General features: G+C 38.6%; 1 protein-coding gene across 5 annotated transcripts in view; it reads right to left on the bottom strand.

Annotated features, from left to right (window-relative positions):
* CHRM3 (cholinergic receptor muscarinic 3) overlaps window positions 1-17,607 on the bottom strand; it is a 3,548,735-nt gene extending 3,531,128 nt beyond the window's left edge. For 4 of the 5 annotated variants that reach the window (XM_044059170.1, XM_044059177.1, XM_044059184.1 and 1 more), the window contains exon 1: window positions 17,120-17,562. The gene's annotated coding sequence lies outside the window, so the exon portion shown is untranslated. Of the gene's footprint in view, window positions 1-17,119 lie in introns of all 5 variants that reach the window. The other variant, XR_006363162.1, reaches the window with a different exon arrangement.
* Between the last annotated feature and the right edge of the window lie 334 nt (window positions 17,608-17,941).

Raw genomic sequence — 17,941 nt, 5'->3', positions numbered from 1 at the left:
TGTTTATTGCTAATGTTTTTTTTTCTCATAGAACATGAAGAAGAAATGCATTACATGTGCGTTCAAACACACGGACACAGGCATCTTGTTTCCCTGCGGGTGCATGTGTACACAGGCATCCTGTGTCCCTGCGGGTGCAGGTGTAGACAGGCATCCTGTGTCTCTGCGGGTGCACGTGTACACAGGCATCCTGTGTCCCTCTGGGTACATCATTGTAATGTCTAGGCAGTAAGCAAAGATCACATGCATCACAGCTTTGGCTCCAAGTACTATGTAGTTGCAGAGTGATGTTATATTCTGTTTTGGCATGTTCATGCAAAAACAGAATTAATCTATTGGTTTCTTTCAGGATGTTTCCATTCACAGGTGCAAGAGAAACGTGTTTGCTGTGAATCCACCTCAAGTACGCTGTCTTGTTATTTTCACTCAGTACATTTTCCATGAGAATCACACAAGGAAAATAACTCTGCTTCAGTACATTGCCCAGTCAAATGGAGCTAGTGTTATAACCAATGACTTTTCTACCAATTAAGCACTGTACACTGACAAAAATCTAATACCACGAACACATTTCCTAATTCATTGCCCTGACTACTTAGGATCCATATTCTCAAAGTGGAGCAGTAACTAACGATTCAAGTACTCTATACAATGTTATTGTTACTTATTACGCTCTGCAAATCATTTCCACTCTCCTTAAAGCTATAAAATGCCAACTTAAAATTGTTTATTACTAGGGCAAACATTTATTTACAGGTTCTACATGGCACAGTAAGGAACACTACAACAAGGTGAGCGTAATCGCTTTCATTTGAGGCATGGGACACAGTTTTGGGAAACTGAAAAGAATAAATTGAAGACAACATCTGAGTTCAGAATGCATTGTTCATCTCGCTCACTATTAAGGAGTTGAACTTTTAGCAATGCACACCTGAGTTGCTGTTTCACAGTTTTTAAGTAAACTGCAAGTTCTGTATAGAATGTACATTATTACTGCTTTTAAACAGTCTCTGACTTTCAGAAGTCAGTGCCCTGCATGCAAAGCCCTAACAGGATATATATTGATTGAAAGAAACTGCAGTGTTAAATGCAGTATGTGCCTTACAAACACTTGCCATAAGATGTTTATTTCCAGATATTTGCTGTGTTCTAAAACCATTACAACGTGTTATGAATGGTAAACTCAAAACTATATCAAGTTTGAAATAGTTTAATAGACATAATAACCAGTCCTAACTTTAAAATCACAGTATAATATTCAGGTACAGAAATAAATAATGAGATGATAGTAATATTTCTTGTTAATGACAATATGGGACTTGGCATTTATGGACGTGGGAGCATGTGATGAAGAATTCTGATTATTTTGGTTATCCAAGATGAATTATGGAAACCTACAGCGAGACATTTTACAATACTTACATAATTATTATACATCAACATTTTTAAGGAGCTGCTTACTTTATCAAGCAGTGGCATGAAGCATTATACAGAGACATGTTTGTTCTGCTGAAACATCTCCCAGAACATCTAAATATATCAGCACACGGCCATATAAGTTTATAAGCAAGTACAGAAAAGGTTTATTTTCTCATGACAGATTTAATTTTGCTGCAAGATTAACTATAAGCATAAAAAGCCTAAGCAGCATGCACTGTGAGGTCTACATGACCACCAAAAGCAGATTTCAGTATTTGCTTCAATTAACACTGCAGGAAGTTTATGGAAACATCATAAAGATGGTAATTTGTCATGTATGTCTGACATCAAGAGTTTAAACTCTCACTTAGTAGGGATTCAAAAGGTGTTCAGTTAAACAGGACTATCTGTTTCAATCCAGTGGTAAAGAAAGGGTAAAATGTTACTTTCTGTAGACAATATCTGTTGCTATGTCAATGCATCGACATTAATCTGTGTGAATTATTTAAATCTTGACTGTTAAAATAGTACCCATGAATACACTGGCAGAATAGTTAACCTTCTTTGCTCCTTGACTACATGTCTTTTGCCCAAGTCAGAAGTAACAGAAAGTCAATAAAATAAGCTCAGATTAGTTGCTAATATTTTGAGTCATGATCCTTCCATTAATTTTCCACATAAGAAACAGAACAATATGTTACTATATAGAGAAACATGGCAAGATTTGCATTCTGCCACAGACAAAAAAAGGAAAAATGAAACCCTGTTTTCTTAATTAGGCAAGCAGAAAAAAAATCAGTGGGCAAAATATGACACATTTACTGCATCATTACAATATCAATGCATCACAAACCAAAGAATGGATACAAAAACAAATCACCTTGATACTATCTCAAATTGAAGATGTGTCTTTCAACTAAAGAACTAATTCTTTACATTGTATGATTAATAAGAAAATGAAACAGTTTTTAAATATAAAAGATATAAATTTTTAAAAATAAAGCCTAAAATATTTCTAAGATCAAATAAATGATGTTTAAAATAACCAAAGTGAAAGAACAGTGCAGGAAACAATGTCAAAAGCAGAACTGTAATTTTCAAAGGGGAGGGGGCAAGTCATACTTCTCAACCTCTTATCTGGACAATGCCATAAATAATGGGGGGGGGGGGGCGGGCAAAGGCCAAAAAATAGTGACAATGTTTAAAAATTGTTCTTATAAAAATTAGAAAGTTGATAGAATAACAGCTTTTCCATTTGCACAAATTTTCTGAAGTGTATAAAACCTGAAACTCAAATGCCTGTCATTATTTTCTGTCCATCTTCCTCAAAGATTTGCTAGCCATCTTCCAGAAAACCAAACATTTATGAGGAACAGAATAAAAATATAAAGTTAACTATCTGGACAAGTCAGTATACACCACAAATGGGACTGGGTCTGGCAAGCAGCTTTCATACTGCAGATTACACAAGATTTGTTCTTTTAAGCCAGACCTCCCACTGACATGCAAGGCCGATGTCATCTGGTAGGAATGCAATGATCTAGTGAGGGTAATGCACCCACCTATATGGTGTTGAATCTCTCTAACACCACCCACACACAACTGCACTGGCTATCACTGAAGCCTTAGTATCACCACCAAGGACTGTAAACCAGCCATGTCCAAATGCTCCTCCCCCAGTCCCTTAAAGAGGCAAGCAGAATAGCACGTCAACCAGCTCTAACAGGGGACCTAAGCTGCTTAATCAAATCAAGCTAGGTAATGGGTAATGGTCAAGGATTTTTCTGTCTTTGTCATGGAACTACTACAATACTGTCTATTTCTCAAAAATGTATTTGCCAGTAATGTTAAACGTATAGCAAAAAGATAAATATTCACTAAAATTGACATATTTGATATGTCATTTCTTTGTGCAGTTGATACAATATTTACTTATTTATTGACATTTGATTAACAGGAAAGTCCAACTAGGTAGAAACCCATTTCCAGTAGAGACTCAGGGAGAAAAGCTCCAAATTATTACAAAACATTTTAAGAATAAATTATACAATTTTCAAAAATAAAACAAAAACATCTGTAGTTTAAATAATTATAACAAAATCAGACATAGTATAAAAACATTGCTTAAGAATCAGAAAGTTAGGAAAGAGAATTCGATAGGAGTAAGGAAGTAAGGGAAGAAGAGGGAATAAGGAGGTATAAGGAATGAAGAGACACTTGTCCACATTTAGGGACATAGTTTATCCTGGTTTTAAGCAAGAACAGAGCCTGATTTTAGCTAGGAAGTCTTTTAGAATAGTTTTGAAGGATGGGATGGAGGGTATAGACCCGATGAATACAGACAGATTTGATGGATAAATCAACTACACAACAGTTGCTGAATATGCAATATATTAGTGAATAACTATTTCTTCCAAAATGTTTGCACAAAAACAAAGGGATTACAAACACAAGAAGACATAATGATGAACACTAAATATTCAAGCAAGTCAATGCCACCATTTTGAAATTTAACAGATCAAAAACTATGGACGGCATCAGCAATAGACGATGCAAAAAACAGAGGTATATAATCAAATGTTGAAAAAGAAACTATCCATACATCTTTTTTTATGTGGTGCTATGTCACCACACTCATGTTGGGGGCTGCCTTTACCAGCTGTAGTCTCTATATATGTGTTATAAACTCTGGCCACTGCATGTTTGACACACGTCTGAACTGTGGCATGCCGTTACTGTCCATCTTCAGCCAAGAGGAATCACTGCATGTTCAGTTGTAGAAGGTTTAAGTATGAGAAGGAATGAAAGATCAGTATGGCTTAAAAGGTCCGATCTTGATTCACTTATGGTGAGATTAGGGCTCACAACAAAGGTTGACAGGGCATGCATTTTACTGACGTTTTATCACAACTCTGACAAACAAACTTACTATCTATTTGAATCAGATCTGCTGAATAAAGCCACTTAAAGATGCTTTTAATAAGAAGCAAACTGGGGTTTCATGTTTCTCAGCCTGCTGTATGTCAGTCTCCATTTTGCTGTAGTGAACCAAAGAGCTGCACCATGTTGCTTGAATTAGACATGGCATAAATTGCTGTTATTTACATGCAGAATATACCTTTAAATACACTGTCTTTGAATGTTTTCAGTAACAGTTTGACATCAAGTTGGCCTTAGAAATTTCCTTTCCTTTTCTCTGTATATACAACTGGCTGTAGTGCATGCAGGTAACACATAAGGGGATGACCAGTCATTATGGACATCATCTGATGCAGGCAATCTTGCTACTAAGTTATTATAGTGCTATAGACTATGTTTTAGATGACAGCAAACACTTGGTTAAGGAGAAAGAAACACATTCTAAAGAAAAAATACATTTAGTTTTAAACAAGTTTAAAAACAACTTCATCCAGTATATTCAAAGTGCTAATCCTTTATTACAAGGAGACTAAACTGGGTATGTAATCATGTAGTCTTAAAACACATAAATGTTTAATGATATATTTCACATATAACACCACTTAATCATGACACAGCAGAATGGGTCTGCAAAATAATATTAATATAGAAGCTATATTATCCAATAACATATTATTATTATTACGACAGTAGTGGTGGTGTCACTTTGATGAGAAAAAAATCATACAGATGTATAGATAGCTTTCTTCATTTAATAATCATATCAAAGCGACTAAAAGTTTACAGCTTGAATTTGGGGATGACAATAAAACAATTCTACATGTTCAGACAAACATTAATTTTCGGATTTTCCTTGAACTCAAACTACACAGACCTCATAGCTTTCAACCTGTTAGCACAAAAGATCTGATCAAAGACAAAAATGATGGTGGGACAAAGCCCCAAAAATAGGGGCACACTTTAAATATTGCTCTTAGGCACTTAGAGAGTTTCTAGTATAAATGGTCTTGTGTGCATTTTCTGAAGAATATGTAGTCAAACTGAAATGCTTGACATTATTTAGTAAATTTAATCCTTACAGATTTGCCACAAAAATCCAAAACAAGAATTTTTATGAGGAACAGACCCAAAATATGAGGCAAAAATCTGGACATTCTGCGAAAATCTGGACAGTTGAGGGGTATGTGCAGAGTATACATTTATTTTGTTACATGCAAATAATGGTATTTCTCCTCAATTCTTGGTCAGGTGATTTCAAAATGGAACTGTAGAGGAAAAAAAAAGGCTGAATACCTGAACATTTTTATTCTGGTATAAACATATTACGCCAGAAAACGATGTTTCAGTGTTGCATTTTTATTCTGGTATAAACATATTACGCCAGAAAACGATGTTTCAGTGTTGCTATATATGGATAAAACTGTCTACCACTCTGGTGACAAGAGTTTGACTGTTCACTAAATCACCTGCTAGACATGGTGGGGAAAGGAGAGAAATAATGAAGTTTAAGCCTAACTGCCTCTCTTCTTGGAAAGGGAAGGGTCTGTTCTGTTGGGCATACATGCCATGGCGTAAAATCCCTGGTGAAAACTGGAGATCATGCATGACAAGTGCAGGTATGGCAGACATCATAAAGGCCCATTTCACATGAACCCCTTGGATACTAATGCAGGGAGTCATGACTGCATAGAAAACACACAACAGTTATCTTCAAACTGTTGGTAACACAGACATTGCACTTACCTCCAAGAAATAAACAAATCAGTAGAGTGTCTGGGAAGGTATGATCAAGTGTCAAAGGAGAATCAAAGCCAAAAAAAGGATTCAGTTTCAGAGTTCTATGTGAATGTGTATGGTGCCACCTAGAAAGGAGATCCTTACCTGCACAGTGCAGATTATAAATCATCCTAGTAGAATTCACATTTTGCAGTGAAAATACACTTACATATGATCTATTCTAGTAATGAAATATGAGTGTTCCACCCCAGATAATGTGCTAAAATAAAAGCTTAGTCACATGTCACTCATTCATTTACTCATTCTTAGTTTTTAAACAGGATAAAATGTTGCAGAACAGACTCATTTCAACCACCATGTTTCCAGTGATTGCAGATTACAAGTAACGTACCATACTAGCAGAATAAATTGCTGTGACTATGGTTGTGCAGAGTCCTGGGTTCAAGACCTGCAAGGGCTGATTATTAATAACACCCAGCACTACAACCTGTGAGAAATGCACTTATGTAGCCAAACTGGAAGCCAACCTCTCTCTCCAGCAAGACTGGACTAGACAGTCAAGAGGAGATTTAAACACCATACCGCACTCAACACATAGTCCATCAAAACCTGCACCACCCAATCCCATACAACAACACAAAACACACACCTACATTTGTGGAGGCTCTCAATAAAAATATGCCAAAACAGAAACCTCCAAAGCTGAAATGCAAGCAGCCACCCCCACAACACTTCCTGAATGACACATAGGCCACAGTGTGCCACTCAACCTCAGCCCATATGGCAAGGGAATGTACCCAACACACTAGTCATAGGTGACTCTATAGTCAGGCACACTGACGCCCCTCTCACCAGGCTAAACAAGGAGAAAGTTACTGTCAGCTGCCTGTCAGGTGCCAGGATCCACAATGTAATGCATGAACTCAGGTCACTCCACAACAAGTACAGATATGACTCTTGTCATTGTCCATGTTGCAGTGAATGACCTGAGACGTACCTCCCTTGGCAACATGAAAAGAGACATGGAGGATCTCTCTGACCATGTGTCCCAGGCAAGTATGACACTAGCCCTAAATAGCATCCTGCCATCGCCCAGAATGATACCACAGTACAAGGAAAAATGGTCGACTTCAACAATTGGCTAAGCTTCTGGTGCCATTCTAAGGAGATCCAGTATCCGTCTGCCTGGGACTACATGATCGACAGGCCACAACGCTTTCCCAGAGATGGCCTGCACCTGTTGATTCTGGGACTCTGGATACTAGCTAAGGCTCTTGTCACCCCTACAGTGCCTTTTTTAGGCAAGGCTCAAACATTAAACCCACCACCATAGTAGATACAAACAAGTGAAATCCAAGGGTAATGCTACTCAATGCTAGAAGTCTAAACCTCAAAATGCACTCACTTGAGGCACTCATTAAGATGGAGAACATCAACATCTGTACAGTGACAGAGACCTGGTTTAAGGCTCCAGAGAGCACCCCTGCATTACCAGGCTACAATTCTTACCACACCTCTGGCCATCTAACCTTGACCGAAACACTAAAGGAGGAGGCGTGTCCATATTCATAAAGGATATCCACACCTCCAGGCTAGTTGCTCAACATAATGCATCCAAAATTATCCAAGTACAATTAACAGTGGGCAAGACTGTAGTTCAGGTTGTAACTTGTTACAGATCCCCAGCCATGCCACAGGATGCCCACTCCATGTTTCCTGATATACTGGATAATATTAAGGTACAGCCCAATACCCTAATATTGGGAAATTTCAACTATCCCACCATCAACTGGGACAACTACTCATGTACTAACTCATTTGCTCAATATTTTCTGGAATTCATCAATTCCAATGCCCTGGATCAGCTTGTACATACCACCACCAGAGGCAGCAACATCCTGGACCTGGTCATTACCAATATGGGTAACAGATGCTCCACACCAGAGGTCAACTTCTCGCTGGTCAGATCAAACCACAATCTAATCACCATAGACATCCATATCCCGCCCCATCCCCCATTAAGGAAACCATGGTAAAAAAAGTCTCCAAAGCCAACTTCATGCTTCTTGAGACAGAAGTGGCTAACTTCACAACACCCACACAGATGGGAAATATAGGCACAACTGCTGAATCATATACAAATGCACTGTATAAGCACATACACGAGTGCATGGACCATGCCATTCCCAACAGAACCAAGATGCCATCCCCCAAAAAAAGGAAACCAATCTGGTGGTGCCCTGCCATAAACAAACTCTACAACAGACGGAAGAAACTGTTAGTAAAATCCCATAAATCAGAGGAACTCCCTGGTCAGCCTCAGTAAGAAGCCTAGATCCCTCATAAAATCCTTCAAAGCCAGATACAAAAATAAAATCACCATGTATTCTAAAGACAACCACAAAGCATCCTCCAGCTATGTCAAGAATCTCAATAGCAACACTCAGATATTCTCTGAGCTACAGCACAATGGCACTAGATTTATTGAACCAACTGATATTGCCAACATCCTGACAGACAGGTTCACTGCAAACTTTACCCCCCCCCCCCACCCCCCAAAGGGCCCATCTCCATACCAGATGGTTACATAGCCTCTGTAATCACAGATGCACAAGTAAAGACCACAATCTCCAAAGCGAAGAACACAGCATTAATTGGACCAGGCAACATCCCAGGCTGCATTCTGCATGAACTACAGAATGAAATGGCACCCCACCTAAGTACCACGTTCAACTATAGCCTCACTTCAGGCTTTGTGCCCGATGGAATGCACACCAATGGTTATCTCACTCCACAAAGGGGGTGCCACCACTGACCCCGAGAACTACCACCCCATTAGCCAGATGAGCCTGGTCTGCAAGCCCATGGAATGCATCATCCTGGAGCTTATAAACAAAGACATAGGTAACCTTCAAACTCTGGACCCCACTCAGTTTGGGTTTGTAAAAGGTAGATCATGGCTCCTAAACCTGATTGCTCTTGAAGCAGTCATCAGAACCGTAAACGAGGGTATGGTGGTGCACACAGCCTATCTTGACCTCACCAAGGCTTTTGACACCATCCCCCACTCAGGAGTTATAGGTAAACTCACTGGACTGGGCATAAATCCCTCTCTCACAAGATGGGTGGCCAACTGGCTTACTGACATAACCCACACAGTGAAAGTAGCAGACTCCAAATCCGACTTCAGACCAGTGACAAGCGGAGTACCGCAGGGTTTGGCCCCCCCGAGTCCTCCCCTGTTCGGTATCTACTTCTTAGAAGTTCAGGCTAATACAGCTGGTCTCTGGCTAATGAAGTTCACAGACAACTGCAAACTAGGAGCCATAATAGACTCTCCTAAGGATGTGGACATTCTACAATGAGGCCTCACTGAGCCTGATGCTTTGTGTCAAAGCCATGGCCTAAAGCTCAATGCCAAGAACTGCATTGTCATCCCCTTTGGGAAAAACACCACACCCATGAACTACTACATAGATGGTAGCCTACTAAACACCGAAAGTGTGATAAGAGACCTTGGGACACAGGTGGACAGTAGTCTCTTCTTTGATAATCACGTTGCCACAGTAGTCAGGAAATCCTTCTACGTGCACACCTCATCACAAAGGGGTTCTCCTCCAGAAAAAGAGAGAGGTCATTGTTCCTCTCTACTCATCCCTCATCAAATCCATTATAGAGTACAACACCCTGTTATGGCATGTACCTTACAAGACATCTACAACAACTAGAAAAGCCACAGAAATACAACTAGAAAAGCCACAGAAATACCTCACTAAGAGGATTACTGGCCTCAAACAGATGTCATATGCAGACTGTCTCAAAAACGTCAGCTTTACTCCATTTCATATTGCCTACTCAGAGGCGACCTCTGCCTAACATACAAAGCCATGTCTAACCCAGATCCGATGGACATGCTGCAATTAAAGAAATCCCAATCTTTCTGGGCCATACTCTCCAGGGACCTAAACCTTGTCACCACAATAAACAGAACATGCTGGAGGGATAGATTCCTGTCCAATAGGCTTCCTCTGCTCTGGAACAGACTAATTATGCATGTCAAGCAAAGGTCCTCATTAGCCCTCTTTAAGAGAAATCTTGACAGTTGGATGGGAAACAGGAAATTCACCATGGGGATCACTTCTATGGCTCTGCTCAACAGGGGTACAGGAAAATAATCTTCTTGAGTGGCGAAAGCCAGGGAACCTTTTTTGGCTAGGCTTATATAGACTTTAGGGCCAATAGCCTAGTACTTACCAACGAACCTATACAGCTACATTAGTAAGAAGTATTGTTTATTAGTAAATAAAATCAATTGTACAATAACAAGCTTAAAGATGCAAATTGTTGCTTATGTGAATTTGCATATTTACAGTGAAAAACGTAATGACGGTCAGTATTAAATTCAGCACATACAACAATGCTGCAACATGTAATATGACTTGCATCTCTGGAGCTGAGGCATGCAAAATGAGACACAAATCTATTTGTTCATACAGGACTATAACCTCCAAAAATAAGTTAGCATCAGAAGGGAAGGGAAGAATAAGACACATGGACTTGAGTGACAGTAGAGGAATTTGTGAGGAATAGCAGCATAAAAAGAGAGAGAGAGAGAGAGAGAGAGAGAGAGAGAGAGAGAGAGAGAGAGAGAGAGAGAGAGAGATATGATGGTATAAGCATGTAAGAAGTCTCAAGAGAAGAGACAAAGGGATAATGTGTCTGGTATCTAAGTAAGGCTTAAATATGTATCTGATAGAACAAAGTCAGTGCTACTACTACATCTGGTATAAATATTTCATTCACAATAGCACAAAGCTTCCAATTAACCCAGTCTAAGCCAAAGTGGTACAGCGTACATTTGGATTTAACTACACCCAAGGAGCTCACATCCTACTTCTGTTACAGTGACCGTTTCAGTGCACAGTGCCAAGCATCTGTTTGCAGTTTTATTGCTGCTACTATTAGTGAACAGATTATAGACAGAAAGACTGCCAGTATAAACCATCCAGAATGCTTTAAAATAACCATTCAAAAATCATACAGAAAGGAAATGGATGCAAAAAGTTTAAAGTAAATTTCAAGTGAGACATTATATATTCCAGTCATATGTCATTGTACTCAAACATCTTTATATATTCCAGTCATATGTCATCGTACTCAAACATCTTTATATATTCCAGTCATATGTCATCGTACTCAAACATCTTTATATATTCTAGTCATATGTCATCGTACTCAAACATCTGTGCTCCTAATGCACAGGGACAGAATGCATTTTTTCAAGAGGTCACCAAACATAAGGCGGTTATTGCAGAAAGAATGGATCACAATCAGTGCTTCACTTCTCTATCATCTTGTAGTGTTTGTAGAGTGGTGTGTGTGTGTATGTGTTTGCATATGTATGTCTGTACAGTACATGTATATATCTACAAGAATGTGTATGTATGGATGTATAGATGTGCATGCGTCAATGCATGTGTGTGTGTTTGTATATGCAAGCATTTACAGTACATGTATATGAATATATACATATACATGTGCATGACTGAATGCATATTGGTGCATATGTGTGTGTGTTTAAGAATAAGGTACAGAAAGTATACAGATCTTTAAGGCAGAAAACAGAATTCAAAGAAACCAAGAGTGGGAAATATCAGGCTTGCACTTCTCAATTCCTGAATCTGATGCTATAAAAATTATGAAGGACACAACACTGGCAAATAATGTGGTAACTCTCAAAAATAAACACAAACTTTGCCCTTGCCAAAACTTTAACTCTGATAGCATTGAGTCTTGAGGATCTGTTTACTAAATGGAGAAATGTCAGATTGTTGATTTTTATAAACATATCTGTAACTGCACCATGACAAATACTGATTGTATATTTACAGAACGTTAAGCAAGTCATAATTTTACATTGGGATATCATTTAACAAAATCATTATGTTACAGTTATGTTACTATTTGCTACTGTAAGAATAAATGCAATCTTTGTCCACTGACAAGAAGTACTGTAAACCAAAAGTGATATACCTTTCGCAAGACGAATATATGTTTTACAGTTCAACTACTACAGCTTTTGGACTAACAGGATCTCTCACAGCCTTTCATTAGGACTACAGATGCTCCCTGTCAGTATGAAAACCTGAGCAGTTGTAGTGCAAAACATATACTGCTCCAAGCTAAACCACTGACACACAGGCAGGAGATTTGGGAACAGACTTCCAGCCCGTAGGGATGGACAGAGGGAAAGGACGAAGTGGCATATGGTTAGCTTCCTTATCTTACTCAAACATGATAGCTCCCAGCTTCTGCACTTGTGGTACCTAGATGGATCCCTGACTCCCTGGTCTTAATAAAAAAGACTACCACTGAGGTCAGCTTCCTATAGTGTGTAGGGTCCACCTGATAAAATGTCATGTCCTAGGTACCCAGAAAGGAGCAATTGGGGAATTCAGAGACAAGGGAGCATGGACGTAATGAAGAATATCCAGAAGCTATGTGGGTTGGCATGGGGTTGGTGAGGGAGTATTGAAAAAATATACAATGCTTCCAATAAATGTATCTATCACATCTGTGTTCTGCTCTCTTATATAATGATATAAACTCATCCATTTCAGCCATGGGGCACAGACCAAAGGTTATTGTAGAAGCATTTTTTGTCCCATAAGTCCAACACCAAGTGTGACGGTAAAGGTTTTCATTCTTCCACTGTGCACGTCAATCACGGTAGACACATCATTCAGTAACCTCCTTAGCCAATCCTATTGACAAGAATATTTTTCAAATGCTTTTCTGGGGTCGGCTGCACATAATATTAATTAATTATTATCCACTTGTTTATGGTTTTGCAAAGTATTAAAAGCAAAAGAAAACATCCCAGTACAGCCCATTGTGCTTCTACAGTGCACTTTTCTCTGGGTAGATATGAATGAAGACATACAGGATACAAACATTAAATGACAACATAAGCCCAAAATCATCAGCAAAAAAAAAAAAAAAAAAAAAAAAAAAAAAAATATGCACAATACACTGACAGTTATATACATGCATTTAAAATTATCACCTTAATGTCTTCAAAGTAATGCCAATAAACTATAACCAAAAGGCAGTGGCTTTTGTTTTTTTGCAGGATGAGATTTCATACACACATAGTGTACTAAGAAGACTTCATGCATAAATGTTAACCTCTAAGGGTGCTCATACACTAAGTTAGGTTTCATTACTTATTAACTTTATACTTGTCTATGGAGTAGAAGGCTACCCAAGGCAAAAGGATAGTAAAAATTGTTTGAACCCAGAATTAGTTATCTATATATACAAACAACATTCACAGTCTTCTGATCTTGTGAAGAGTTCTGAATATATTCTATATAAAGATAGTGATTAAATCATTTTCAACTCTAGTTTGACTTATAAAAATATTATCTTGGTACAATAATGTCACCCTGACCTTGAGAAACATTCAGCAGCAAATAGATAATCTGTTTCCTTAAATTCGTATTAGTACTAGGAATAAGTTATGATCTCTGAAGACAAAAGTGTGAAGTAAAACAGCAATAAATTTATTGAGCACCAAACTATATTAAGGAATACTATAACAATAGATTACATACATACTGTCATTTCTAAAACTTTTCTGCAGTTTTACAATTACAGTACTTCTACAAACACTTATTTAAAAACTGAACTCAGCATAACAGAATGCTTAGCTTCAGCTATGTATGTGTTAGTTCATTTTACACACAATATACTTTCTGTACCACTTGTATACTGTCAGCAGAATCATTAAATGACAGCATAAGCCCCAAATCATCTGACAAACTGTAATTATTTATTATGATTTTGAATACTACCCTCATTTATTGTCCACTTGAAGTAGATGCTATATTCAGAATTATTTATATACCCTGATAACTTAAATACAAGGAAAAAAGTAATCTTAACATTCTTGAAAAATACAACCTAATCTTTAAAACATACAATCTAATAGAACACAAAGTATAAAAAATAGCAACATCAGTAGAGGTACAGCAAATGCTTGGGAATGCAGGACAGCACAGAAAACTTGACCATGTAAATGTTCAATTTAGCAAGTTTAGCAAGCAGACAATTCATTCTACTCACTGGATGGCCTGTTCCTACAAAGTGCAGTCCCAAATGGATTACCAGTTATGTTAGCAGTGGATGGATCTAGCCAGCATCTAGATTTTTGCAATATGAGGTCCAGCACTCTTAGACCAAGTCCCTTGCAACCCCAATTATTTTGTTTGAGAGATGTCCCTATGTTTTTTGTTAAATTTCTGGACCACAGCACTGCCACACGCACCTTCGAAAATACCAAGATTTTCGTTTTGACAAATCTCAGTATAAGCAATAATGCAACATGAAATCAATATACCATTCATGGAATTACTTCTCAATCCACAGTTATCTCAAAAATAGAATTCACTCATTTTCATCTTAAACGTTTTTTTCCCTTGAAGTCACTGTGTACATATAAGATTCATTCCTAAAAAACGAAAAGAGTACGTATAACAAATAATTTGTGGATGTTTTTAAGTCTCAGCACTGTATGGTGCGGACGTTTCGTCTAGTTTTAACAGAACTCTTTTAGCAGACAAAAATATACTTCTCTGCAAAGGAGATTACGACAACACGCCTGATTTCTTAATTTATTCTCTCCAGGAATTAAAGAAAGCTCTTAAAAATATTCTTCCAGAAAATCTTAGCAGCGTGTTTCTGCAAATCGCATGCATCCTTTCATGATTAAATTCGCTCTTGCTTATACTTTGATAGGGTCAGGCAGTTGTGATTCTGCAGAAGTGTTCCCAAAGCTAAAATTACTTTCTATGCATCCTCCCGCTTCACTTACAAACACTTTTAAACGAGATAAGCTAAATCAGCCCTTAGCCAATGTCAGAGTCAACGTTAATAGTGTGATACACCTAAGCAGCCTTTAGCGGTTTTAGTGTCTGCATTTTCTAGCCAAGCTGTAAAACATGGGTACCTGCTCCCCAGAACGACCCCCCGGCTCAGTTTGTTGCATTCCGGTACTTTGATGACAATGATTTCAGAGCTAGTGAAAACACAACAGGTTATCAATTGCCGCAATAAAGTGATGTGCTTACACAGACAGCCATCAATTTGAGGTACAATTGTACAAAATAAATAAAAGAGTGCGATATCACCTGTTTATCTAGAAAATACCTTTGCGCAGAGGCAGCAGCCAAAGCCACGAATGCCAGGGAACACTAGCGTTAATATGATTTTGTAAAGACAGTAACTGCCTCTGTCTACTGCTGAAGTACAACAGAATGCATCGGTATCTTAAAACCCAAATGCTTACAAATTAGTTACAATAGGAATGCCTTTAAAAAGCGCAGTCCTGCACAGATATAGCTGAGAGGGAGATCCTCGTTAATCATTTACATTGTAATGAGCTATGTGGGCACAGCCATCCGTGCCCAAAGATAATTCGATAACAAGTATATACTGGGAACATAGTAGTCCCAAGAGTACAATGGACAATAATCATAACTGAAATAAAGGTGCAAACCTGGAACTGGAAAGGATAAAGGTTCGGTTCTGACTTATTGTCACTAACTGCGTTCTTAAATGCTGTGATTTAGTCGTAAGACTGACTTCTGCCATTTATCCTCTTAGGGTTAACGATTTTATTCTTAAAGTAAGACAAGTTTAAAGAAGGATTCTTTATACAATATTAAACAGAAATAAAACTACAAAAGATTACTTGTCTCTAACTGAAAGGTGGGTAAGTAGCACATGGAGACCTTCAAGTCCTTAAAATAAGAACGTGCTTCTTGTTCATGATTTTTCAAATGCCAATGATGTATGCCCACACGTCTGCGTGGGGTGTCTCTAGACATATTGAGTTGGACTTATTTTTCTTCAAAAGAAAAAAAAGTTCATTGACAGCACTAAAATTATAGATATAAATGCAATTTGCTCTTGCCCTTATGGACTGATTTGCCTACTCGTAACAAGTTCACTTACTTAGCTAATGGATACATTTAAAACTGTACAGGGCGACCCATCTAATATCCTGGTATAGGTACTCCCCCCCCCCTTCTTTTTTAGTAAGTTAAAAATAAAACGTTTTAAAAAGCAGGATCAAGAGTAACAATCCCATCCCTGTGGGGGGGGGGGGGGGGGCTGCAAGGTGTCCCTGAGGACACGAATGAGCAATGGTAAAGAAATAGGGTCACACCTTTCCCTGACTTATCTTTGCACTCTGTGGTTTTGGCAAACATAAGGTATTGTTAGTCTTTGTCAGCACATAAACGTATTCTTTTAATATTGTGTATCTATATAAATGTATGAAGCGTTTCCTCAGCACATTAAACGTAATATTTTAATACTGTGTATCTATATTAAGGCATGAAGTGCTCAGTGATAGCAAAATGTTGTTTTGCTTCAGTTTGTGCTATCATACGTGGCATGCATACTGCCAAATAAATTAATATCTATATGTATACTTGTATATCGAATATGACTGAGCGAAGAACACTAAATATAGTATATGGCGGTAGGGTGACTGACAAGAGCATTAACCTGGCAAGCTCAGCTGCTGGTGTGTGCGCGTAGGTTGATTTTAGCACTGTAGTTATCTCCAGTCCACAAGAAAGTCAACTGTATTGATTATCCTTCCATATAAATAAATAATTAAACACAGGGATACCAACAAGTGACATTTTTTCTCTTAGGGTAGTTTTAACTTAGGTAATGAGGACACGGCTACTCCCAAATCTAAGGTAGCATACAATACAAATGAACCACGGAGGTACCGTAAATTAAACTGAATATTTGATAAAAGGTTATCACGCTATATCTTGTATTGACTGCAAGCGTTTCCTTTTGCTACAACCACCAAACCAAACAAGCGAATCCATACAATATATAAAAAACTTAACTGGGGTTACTGCCGATAGCTCATTTACCTCAAGTAAGTGTTGGAGACCACCACCACCAGACCAAACAAACGGATACACAGGTTAACTGGAATTGCTGATGGCTCACTTACCTTAAGTTAGCACTGGAAAATACTTGAGTCAAGACGGCACCCGTCCAGAGTAGGAGACCCTCACCAACAGACAGCACGCAGCTGCTAAAACAACTTACAGCTCCACAGTCCCTTGCAACGTCTATCAAATCTCCTCCAGGTACTTGACAACAATCCAAGAAAGACTTTAGTTTATGCAAATCCACTGAGCGCCAACAAACCCTTATAAACTACACAGTGTCTTGTTATTATCAAATGTTTATGTCACATTTGCTTGTTTACTAGGTTCCGGCGTTTTCCTAGAATTCCAGCACTTTTCCTGCATCTGGTTTTCTCACATGGCAGCAGCCGACTCCCTCCCGGCTAGGATCCTCTCTTATTTGAGTAGTCATGGAATGTCCTGAGGCGCTTCAGAATTGCAGATCTCCAAAGAGGGTCACTATAGGCTGTTCGTTAGCTGACGTCACTCCCCAAAGGCCCCACCTTGGCAAATCCATTCCAACAGCCTCGACCATCCTGAGGGAGCACCCAAGTTCGCAGGCTAGAGAGCGGCACGTGTGAGCGGCACCCACGCGCTCATCTATTAGTGGTAGTAGGTGGCGTGGTTGTGTGGCGGCTGGTGGGTGGTAGGCTAGTGTACTCTGCCAATAGAACACTAGGGAAATGCGAACTACACAAGCCTATTCTAATGTGCAAGAATACATGGATAACGCTAGGTAGACAGCAAGAATCCCCACTTGTGATAACAAGTGTAGTGCCAAAAATGCAGTCTAAGGAAATGTTAGAGTTGGAGGTGACACGCAGTAAGCAAAATTCGTAGAAAATGTAGCTGTATGGGGTTTT

The sequence above is a fragment of the Protopterus annectens genome, chromosome 1.part2, assembly GCF_019279795.1.
Source record: "Protopterus annectens isolate FY-2018-M chromosome 1.part2, PAN1.0, whole genome shotgun sequence".
Taxonomy (NCBI): domain Eukaryota; kingdom Metazoa; phylum Chordata; order Ceratodontiformes; family Protopteridae; genus Protopterus; species Protopterus annectens.
This window is presented reverse-complemented; position numbering and strand designations above follow the sequence as displayed.